The following is a 10,576-nucleotide window of genomic DNA, read 5'->3' as shown; positions in this document are numbered from 1 at the left end:
ATTAGCGTGCAACTTCAAATCTAGCCCTATGTCTATTATCTAACATTTGTATTTTTTTATTATTTCAATGTTTCTTATTGTACTATACCTTGGAAGAACTTATGTTTCAGTTGGTCTCACACCCTGAAAACTGACTGCCCACAGGACCTCCATTTACCATTCTGGAGTTTCCAGTTCATCATCATGTTCAAACTCAAGCAGATGCTCATCCAGAAAAATCATTGAACTGTGCCAGTTTGATAAGGCTACAATAAGCTACAGATAACACTTAACATCCGAGGCAGTACTGTAAGGCACCACTGGAATGGTTGAAACACCACTACAGTGCTTTTAGTACACCAAAGGTGAACTCAGTCATAGATCTGGTTGGCTGTTGGGGTAGATTATATGCTCTCTTCAATGGACCTTGATTATAAGTGATAAATGTGAGTACTTCCTGAGAATACTGCATAAACATTGCTTACGGAATGATCACATCCATTTTCAGAATGATAAGGGTGTAACAATTTGAGGTTCCTATAATTTCCTTCATGATTTTGTGGCTTCCAGGTTACTAAGTATTAGCCTACTGCATTCAATCCCCTTTCAAAATACATTAGACATGGTTCTGCTGAGATGCTACATTGAATAACTGAAAACTGCCAAATACCTGGATCTGTTTAGAGGTTAATATCCTTACCAACCCTTGTAAGCTCCATTACCCTAACATTTGTGCTTAACGTAATTCTTAAAGGGGCAGTGTACCCTAAATGTTCTCCCCTTTATTTTTTTCCTAACCATCCACTTTACTTGCTGGATTGCATTACATTTTTTACAAATAGCTAATTTACTTTTATTTCAGATTTTGAAATAGCTGACTTTGCCTGTGGTTTCTCTACCTGTACTAAAAATGTCTCTATACTTAAGTATTAGCTATAGAGAAGCTGTTTAAACATAGTTAGCAGAAGAATAGAATAAATTACACTTCAAATCGGGGTTAGGAGAGAAAAGTAATAAAATGCTAATTTTCAATTGTTCTCTCTAAGTATTGGGATTTGGTTAACAGACATATATAATATAAAGAAGCATGTGTATGTACAGAAAGTGATCAAATAAGATCTGGCAAGCTCAGCAGATTTGAATGGGTTGCAGTTTCAAATAAAATGAGCTATTTAATATACAAAAATAAATCTAAAGAAGCAATTTCTCATATATTTTATACACTGCAGCTTGTGTAACAAGTCATTGGAATCACATTAACAGAAAAACAATTTTACAGTACACTGTCCCTTTATCCAGCCACGGATCCACCATTTACTCTTTGACTTTCACATCTCTAAATTCCTGAAGCAAAACCCTTATAAGCCAACCACCATCTTCATGCCTAGGCCTCAGAATTAATCTCCGACTCAAGGCTATCACTACTCTCGAACCACCTGGCACTGGGCCATACCCATTCTCTCATGTCCTGGCTCTATTTCTGCGGTCTGGACCTCACCTACTCTCCTCTCTGTCGTCCTAACCCATCCGCTAAAACTGGCTGTGCTTTTCCATTTGGCCTCTTGCTGACCCAGGACCTTTCACATGCGGTGCCCCTCTCATACTCATTCATTCTTGGCATTACCTGACTTGTCCATCTAATTTGTGTTTTGTTATAGAGTTCTATCAGCTCTGTTGACAGATTAATCCGGTGTATATTAAAGTGTAACATTAATGTATAAAATACATTTTCTAATTGTTATATATATATATTTTTTTTTTAATTAATTTTAGCAAGCATGTTTAATATTTAAAAGCTTTTTATAGACTATATGGCTAGATCTATGTGGACACTTGACCATCACACCTATATGAGCTTGTTGAACATCCCATTCCAAAACCATGGGCATTACTATGGAGTTGCCTCCTCAATCTTTATAATAATAGCAGATCTAGTAGGGTAGTAATTTCACAAACTAACTTGTGGTAAAAGTGGTATCTTATGATAGTGCCAAGTTTAAAGCCACTGAGCTCTTCAGTACAACCCATTGTACTGATAATGTTTGTCTATGGTGATTTCATGGATAGCTGCTGTATTTTACGTCCCCAATTAGCAATAAAACACCTGAACTCAATATCTAGTAGAGTTGTCCACATACTTGTGGCCTTATAGTGTACATGTTAAGAAGTGCTTGTATAGCAATAATGAACAACAATGTCATCAAAAGAACATGAAAAGTGGAAAAACAACTTGAGAGGAAAATATGGTTAGGAAGAGTGTGTAATTGGACCAGGCCAAGCTAATGGAGCTGGATGAGGTATCATGGATTGTTAGGGGAGGTAGAATTTGAGGTTAAAATGGACATTATACTAAAAAAAAAAGTCTATCATCTAAAATAAAAGATCAGCATATAAACACAGTGCCAATGAGCATTAGTAGAGACGTGTAAATTGATTGGATGTGTCACAAACGTACCCCTTCCACAACACTATGGCATTATAAGTATTTTCTTCCGGTTTATAAAATGACTTTGAGTAACTTGATATGTCCTTGTTTCAGAAGTTACAATTAATCTGTGCAGTCTAGGAAACAAGAAGAGAAACTGAGCTAATGATAAAAGTGTAAATGATAATTGAATAAAATTGTTATTTCAATTAAACTAATAAAGTCCAATATTCTGTATATGCATGCTATCTTCTTACAGAACTCACAAGAAAGAAAATTAGTGTGACATGCATTTTTATTTTGTGCTAGTATTTTTTTTTCTCAAGGAAAGCAAACAGATTGAGCTCTCTTTGGTGAAAACAAATAATACTGAAGTTATATATATGTGTCATTTCACGTGTTTGTTCTTCATGCCACTTTCATTGCACACATGTTTAAATATTCCACTCTGTGTCCCTCAAGCACACAAAACAAAACAGAATGGACAAAATAAAGAGTGTGCAACGCACAAATTGTCTACACATATTTTACTTCTCTAGATTTCTAAATTGTAGTATAAAGTAAGGTTATAAGACTTGTGAGCCAGGAAGCTAATCCTCACAAGTTTGGACCTCACCCAAACCTCTGTTTTATTTCTATAGTAACATGGTACATCACAAATAAACACAGGGGAAGCAGCCCCATTCACACCGTGTACTAGGATGCGTTAATCAGTATCAGACTGTGCAATTATAGTGTGCCAGTTTTTATCACTGTTAGTTAGCCAACATTATGTAAAACTAAGCAGGAAGCCAAAATATTTTAGTAGTCACTAAGTAAATATGTTATGTAGATTCATTATACCTTTATAAACACCGATGAGTCAATATAAATTTGTTCTGTGTCTCAGCAGCATGCCTCCTAATAATTCAAGATCCAAAATGGCATGTGTTTTTCTGTATGTGATTCTTATGCCCTTGGATTGTAGCTTGCTGCATTTAAAATGCGCCTTCCTTGGATTCCAACTTAACGCCCCGTCTTCTATCAGTCTACTTACTATGGGGTTTATTCCGATTTCGTCAATCATTGCTTTTTTCAGCTGCCGATTAATGTTTTTCAAGTTTTGAGTGATCACAAACCAAACAACAACATCATTTCTGTATTTGAATATCGGGAAAATCTTCTATACAATGCATGGACAGTAATGGCTTTGGTCAGGGGTCATCAACTTTGGCTCGCCAGAGGTTTTGAAACTACATTTCCCAGCTTAAAGTGTCTAAGCATCATGGGAAATGTAGTTGCAAAACATTGGATCTTTGGTGATCACAGTCCTCCTGATCATGCGTTTTGAACTTAATTTCAGCCACAAAATGCACACATGAAATTCAACACATAACAGGTATTGATAAAGTCTAAAAGTGGTGTATTTGACATGTGTGACAGTACTCCAAGGCAATCTGGCATAATTATATTATCTTCTGCATGTACAATACACTATAAAATGGTCACAGGCACTATTTTAGGTGTATATTGTATAGTCCCTCTGTAGTTGGTAAAGCAGACATTTACATATGTATATCATTTGTATTTAATACAATTTAATAATTGAATAGATAGTATGACTTTTAGAAATTGTATATTTGCATCTGGAAAATGGTACAACTTGGAGAGTTGATGGGATCAATTGTAAACTACAACATTTTGGACCAGATTATGAGTGGCGCACTATTTTGCACGCGCAATATAAGATTTATCGTGGCTGTTTGTGCATGTCAGAAGGAACTGCTGGAAATTACAAATTGAAAGTAAATGTGAATGCAAGCACAATTGCAATTTACGTTAGAATGATTACTGCAACCTCATAGCTCTGATAAACTGTTACACAAAACAAAAAAGTTGCACAAAACACAACAAAAATACATTTAAAAGTACAGTTACACTAATAATAACATTATTTGATAAAAATGATTAAAAAATATTGCACAAAAAAAGTTATAAGGGCTCAAAGAAGGTGTTAGAAGAAAAAAAAGGCAGGCAAAGAGCTTTAAAGTAGAGATAGATACATATACATGTCTAATATGAATATGAATATAAACTTAGAAGATTTTCGTCCCTTAGACTTGTTCTTCTTATCTTGCGGTAGGAAGGCACCCTTGCCTCCAGTAACCATAGAAATAATGTGGTCCAGGCCTGGACCAAATGAAATCTTTCCCTTGAAGGGAAGAGAAAGGAGTCTGGACTTAGAAATCATATCCGTAGACCAAGACTTAAACCAGAGCACCCGGCGGGCTAGACCGCAAAACATTTAGGCAAATAATTTGCATGTTTGCATCACAAATAAAAGAATTTGCAATTCTCAGAGCTTTAATTCTGTCTTGAATATCCTCGAGGGGAGACTCCACCGCAATGAGTTTCAACAAATAGTTGCATCAGTAGGTAAGTTCCGGCAACAGCGGCAACTGCAGCCGCCAGTTGAAACAATAATCTTGTATGTTGAAACATCTTTCTCAGAAAGGTTTCCATTTTCTTATCCATCGGCTCTCTGAACGAAGAACTATACTTAAGAGGTGTAGTATGTTTAGCAAGCATAGATATAGCATCATCCACCTTAGGAATGGAGACCTACAAATCCAGTTGAGAGTCCGGGACCGGGAACAACTTTTTAAAAGTAGACGAGGGGGAACAGGAAGAACCAATTATTTCCCATTCGTTCTTAATAATGTTCGCCATCTTAACCGGCACAGGGAAAGTCAAAGGAACTTTCATGTCTTTGTAAACTCTGTCTAATTGTAATACCAGGACTCTATTAAGAATTGGGAATTAGGTTCAAGTTCCACTCAGTCTCACAAAATAGCGGAATTAATAAAATAATCCCTGTTCTGCTCATAGACTGAGGGCCCAAAAGGGAATAGCAGCAATGTGTTGCAGAGATTGCAAACTGTCTCTTTAAATATTGGTGCTTTGAGCTGTAACCACTCCAAATAGCAAGGTATAACAAACACTCCCAGTGTAGCAAAGTTATCAACAGACAGGATAAAATAAATCACACTCAATATTACAGATTATTTGTATTCCAGTTAATATGGATATCAGAAACAATGGTGCAGTCTCTTTATAAACAGATGCAGCAAGTTCAGGATTAATTACAGGAATGTCTGGAGAATGCAGGCAATATATAAATCAAGTCTTGCAAGGCAAATGTGCAGAGTTTTAGAAAACAAGTTTAAAGTAATCTCACCCCAGGAGTTGCAGTCCGTTTGGCAGCTACAGTGTGATGAGAGACAGAGAGAGGTGCTGTGAAATCCGTTTCTGTGTAACAGCTTGCAGACTGAGTCAGGAAGTGCTGGAGAGCAGGAGGAGGTGCCAGTAAGGAAGGTAAGACTTACAATTCCAGCAGGGTATCCAGGAATATGTCTGTGAAAGGAGAGGTAAAGATTACCTTAACAGAAGCTCTTACTTCAGACTGCCAGGGCAGAGAGAGCTTAATGCTGCAGCAGTAGTTGTTTTCCAGGTTATAGCTGACAAAGGAGAGATGGTAAATTAAGTGGAGGCTTAGCTGAACTACTTAGACAGTAGTTAATGTGATCCAGGTATCAGAAGACAATACTAAGCAAAGAGAGGTTGGGGGAGGAGACTTTTATAGGGTTCAGATACAGGATTTAAAGGGATATACATGACAGAACCCCCCCTGCAAGGAGCCACTCTGGGGCTCAGGGTCTGGGACGATCGGGGTTCCTGCGGTGAAATAAAGAAACCATTCGAGGAGCAGAGAGGTTGGAAGATGGCTCCCAGGAATCCTCCTCATGAGAATAACCCTTCCAATGAATAAGATACTGCAGAGTGTCACCATGATATCTGGAATCCAAAATGGAATGAATTTCATACTCAGGTTCAATGGTATAAGTAGGTGTGAAAGCTGAACCAGTAACTGGAGGCTTGTCAGAAGTATAAGGTTTGAGAAGGGATACATGGAATGAAGGATGTATCGGTAGAGTTTCAGGCAAATCCAAAATTACAGAATTAGGATTAATAATTTTAACAATGGAGAAAGGACCAATATAGAGGGCTCCGAGTTTTCTTGAAGGATACTTGAATCTTAAATGTTTAGTGGAAAGCCAAACAAAATCACCCACCTGATAAGATGGAGAGACACGCCTTCGTAGATCATAATAAAAATTTTGGTGGCCTTGAGCGGTCTTGAGATTGTCTTGAATCACAGTAAAAAGTTGAGCTAGTTCATTCAACATGTCATTAACCAATGGGGAAGTACTCTCTTCTCTGGGATATAGATGAAATCGGGGATGAAAACCATAATTAGCGTAGAATGGGGACATCTTAGTTGATGAATTTAATGTATTGTTGAAAGCGAATTCAGCCGTGGGTAAAAGAGAAAACCAATTATCTTGTAGTTGAGTGCAATAGCACCTTAAATACTGTTCGAGAGTCTGATTTGTTCTCTCGGTCTGGCCGTTTGTCTGGGGATGATAGGAAGTGCTGAGCCGAGGTTGAATTTTTAGAATGTGGCAAAGCTGGGTCCAGAACTTGGAGGTAAATTGCGAACCCCTATCTGAAGTGATGGTATCCGGAAGACCATGTAATCTGACAATATGTGTGAGAAAAAGTTGAGCAGTTTCTGAAGCAATGGGTAGCGAATGTGATGGGAGAAAATGTGCCATCTTTGTAAATAAGTCCACTACAACCATTATACAACTATGGTTGTTTGACGGAGGTAATTCTACAATGAAATCCATTGCAATGTCCTTCCATGGTTTATTTGGTATGGGTAGAGGCATGAGGAAACCATAAGGATGTGCTCTGTCGTTTTTGACTTTGGCACAGGTATCACAGGACTTAATGAAGTTAGTAACATCAGAATTCATAGCAGGCCACCAGAAGTCTCGTCTAAGTAACTCAATTGTTTTATGTATACCAGGATGTCCAGATACAATTGAGTTATGTGTTGAATTGAGTATTTCAGTACGAAGTTGTAAAGGTACATATACCTTTCCTTGGTGATAATATAGGTCATCTTTACCTTTCTCAAGGATGCTAGTAGGCAGATCTTGATCTTGTTGTTGGGCTAGTCTTAACTGAGTTGAAGAATCGATACTTAAAGCGATGAACCTCTCTTGAGGTATTACGGTTGACTCGGGAACAGCAAAGGTGGGTCTTGGATCTTTCCTCGACAGAGAATCGGCCTTTCCGTTTTTACTTCCAGGACGGAATGTGATATTATAATCAAACCTGGAGAAGAACAAATTTCATCTAATCTGGCGTGCAGACAAGGTCTTATTAGTTTTTAGATACTCTAGGTTTTTGTGGTCCGTGTAAATTAGTATAGGATATTTGGTGCCCTCAAGTAGGTGTCTCCAAAATTCTAGTGAGCTCTTAATTGCCAAGAGCTCTTTCTCACCAATCGGATAGTTGACTTCAGAACTGGTCATAATTCTTGAGAAAAATCCAACTGGGTGAAGAGGATCTTTAGGAGACATGCGTTGGGACAAAATAGCTCCCAAGGCATAATCTGACGCGTCCACTTCTAAGACATATTGTAATTGGGGATCAGGAAATTTAAGGATAGGTGCTGTAGTAAAAGCTTTCTTTAATTTATTAAATGCTGTATTAGCCTGTGATGTCCATAAAAATGGAGTATGGGAACCTGTGAGAGCAGTTAAGGGTTTAGCTATTAGAGAGAAATTTTTTATGAATTTTCTATAAAAGTTCGAAAATCCAATAAAACACTGTACATCTTTCTTAGTTTTGGGAATGGGCCATGATGCTATAGCCTCTACCTTTTTATTCTCCATCTGTATGCCCTGAGGAGATATATGGTATCCCAAGAAAGAGATAGTATCAGTATTAAAGATACATTTTTCTGGTTTGGCAAACAATGAGTTTTGTCTTAGTCGCTGTAACACAGTTCTAACATGTGATATGTGTTGGTCTAATGTTTTAGAGTAAATGAGTACGTCATCAAGGTACACAATCATATACACATCCAAGAGGTCACGAAACAAGTCATTGATGAAACTCTGAAATGTCGCTGGGGCATTACATAGCCCAAACGGCATGACCGTATACTCAAACAATCCATATCTTGTTCTAAACGCGGTCAGCCATTCATGTCCAGCTTTTACTCTTATTAAATTGTATGCCCCTCTTAGGTCAAGTTTTGTAAATATCGTAGCTGCCTGAAGTCGTTCTATTATTTCAGGTATGAGGGGTAGTAGGTATCTGTTTTTCTTGGTTCGTTTGTTCAGTTCCCTATAGTCAATTATAGGTCTTAAGGTGTCGTCCTGCCCCAGCGGGTGACGTAGAGGGCCTAATAAAGCCCTTTCTTAGGTTATCATCAAGGTATTGTTTTAAATGTACTAGCTCTGGTTCTGACAGTGGATATATATGCCCATAAGGAATATCAGAACCTGGTAGGAGCTCTATTGGGCAGTCATATGTTCTATGAGGTGGTAACCTCTCTGCTTCTACTTTATCAAATACATCTGAGTAGTCAGAATAACAGTCAGGAATAAGATGTTGTTCTGACGTGGTCTGAAGAATATGTGTGGATGTAAAACAAGTGTTAGTGCAATACTCAGAAATAAAGTTTACCTCTGAAGTATTCCACACAATATGTGGTTCGTGTGTTTGTAACCACCGTAAGCCTAGTACAATAGGAAAAAGAGGAGAGGCTATAACATCAAAGGTAACATGTTCCCTATGACCTGAAGTAGTGGTCATTAGAAGAGGTGTGGTATGGTGAGTGATTGGCCCAGATGAAATAAAAGAACCATCTATAACACGGATGGCAAGTGAATCACCTCTTTTTATTAATGGAATATCATACAACTCTGTGAAAGACTTATCTATTAAATTACCAAAAGTTCCAGAGTCAATAATTGCTTGGGTCTGTATTCTTTGGGTTTCCCACTGTAGAGTAACAGAGAGATTACAATGAGTATTAGAAAATGTGCTATTTGTACAGATAATATTACTAGAATTTCTCTTACCCTTCTGTTTAAGAAGACTTGGGCATTCTTTGACAGAATGTGTCTTTGCTGCACAATATAAACATAAATTGTTTATCCTTCTTCTATTTTTCTCTTCAGCAGAAAGTGGTCCTTTAGTAAAGGCCACTTCCATTGGTTCATCCAAACGTAGAGTGGGGTTTGGATAAGCAGATGTGGGAGGCCTTTTCCAAGTATGTTCTGTGGGAGCTTTTTCATTTCTGCGCTCTCTTAGACGGCGATCAATAGTAACCACTTGGGTCATAAGGGTATCCAGAGTGGTTGGCATAGAACCCCGGGCTAGTTCATCCTTTATTAGATCTGATAACCCTTGGCGAAACTGGAAAAATAGAGCTGCCTCATTCCAGAGGGTGTCAGGTGCCCATCTTTTAAAATCTGAAATGTAATCTTCAGCAGGGCGTTTGTTCTGTTTTAGAGCTTTAAGGGCTATCTCAGCGGTGCTCTGTTTGTTCTTGTCTTCATAGAGAAAAGACATTTTATCAAAGAACAACTGAAGTGAATCCAACACTGGATCGTTGGTTTCGAAAAAATTAGTAGCCCAAGTTTTAGGTTCCCCTTTAAGATATGATATCACGGTAAGAACCTTGATACGATCAGTGGGATATGTTTTAGGTTTGAGTGAAAAATATAACAAACAGGAGTTTTTAAACTCCCTGAAAGAGTTCCTATCACCTGTGAACCTTTCAGGGGGACAAACCTGAGGTTCAGGCTGAGTCTCAGATACTGAAGGTCTTTTATCAATATGATCTCTGATTACAGTACGTAAATATTTATTCTCAGATTGGATCTCTCTTATCCCCTGTATTAAGAGATCCATATTCTGAGTGAGAGCATTCACCTTATTTGTAAGGTCTGCTATTTCCATTATAATTCCTTTTATGGCTTAGTATTTTGTAATACCAGGACTCTATTAAGAATTGGGAATTAGGTTCAAGTTCCACTCAGTCTCACAAAATAGCGGAATTAATAAAATAATCCCTGTTCTGCTCATAGACTGAGGGCCCAAAAGGGAATAGCAGCAATGTGTTGCAGAGATTGCAAACTGTCTCTTTAAATATTGGTGCTTTGAGCTGTAACCACTCCAAATAGCAAGGTATAACAAACACTCCCAGTGTAGCAAAGTTATCAACAGACAGGATAAAATAAATCAATCACACTCAATATTGCAGAT

Source organism: Bombina bombina, chromosome 1, assembly GCF_027579735.1.
Source record: "Bombina bombina isolate aBomBom1 chromosome 1, aBomBom1.pri, whole genome shotgun sequence".
NCBI classification, from domain to species: Eukaryota; Metazoa; Chordata; class Amphibia; order Anura; family Bombinatoridae; genus Bombina; species Bombina bombina.
Note: the sequence above shows the minus strand (reverse complement) of the source record.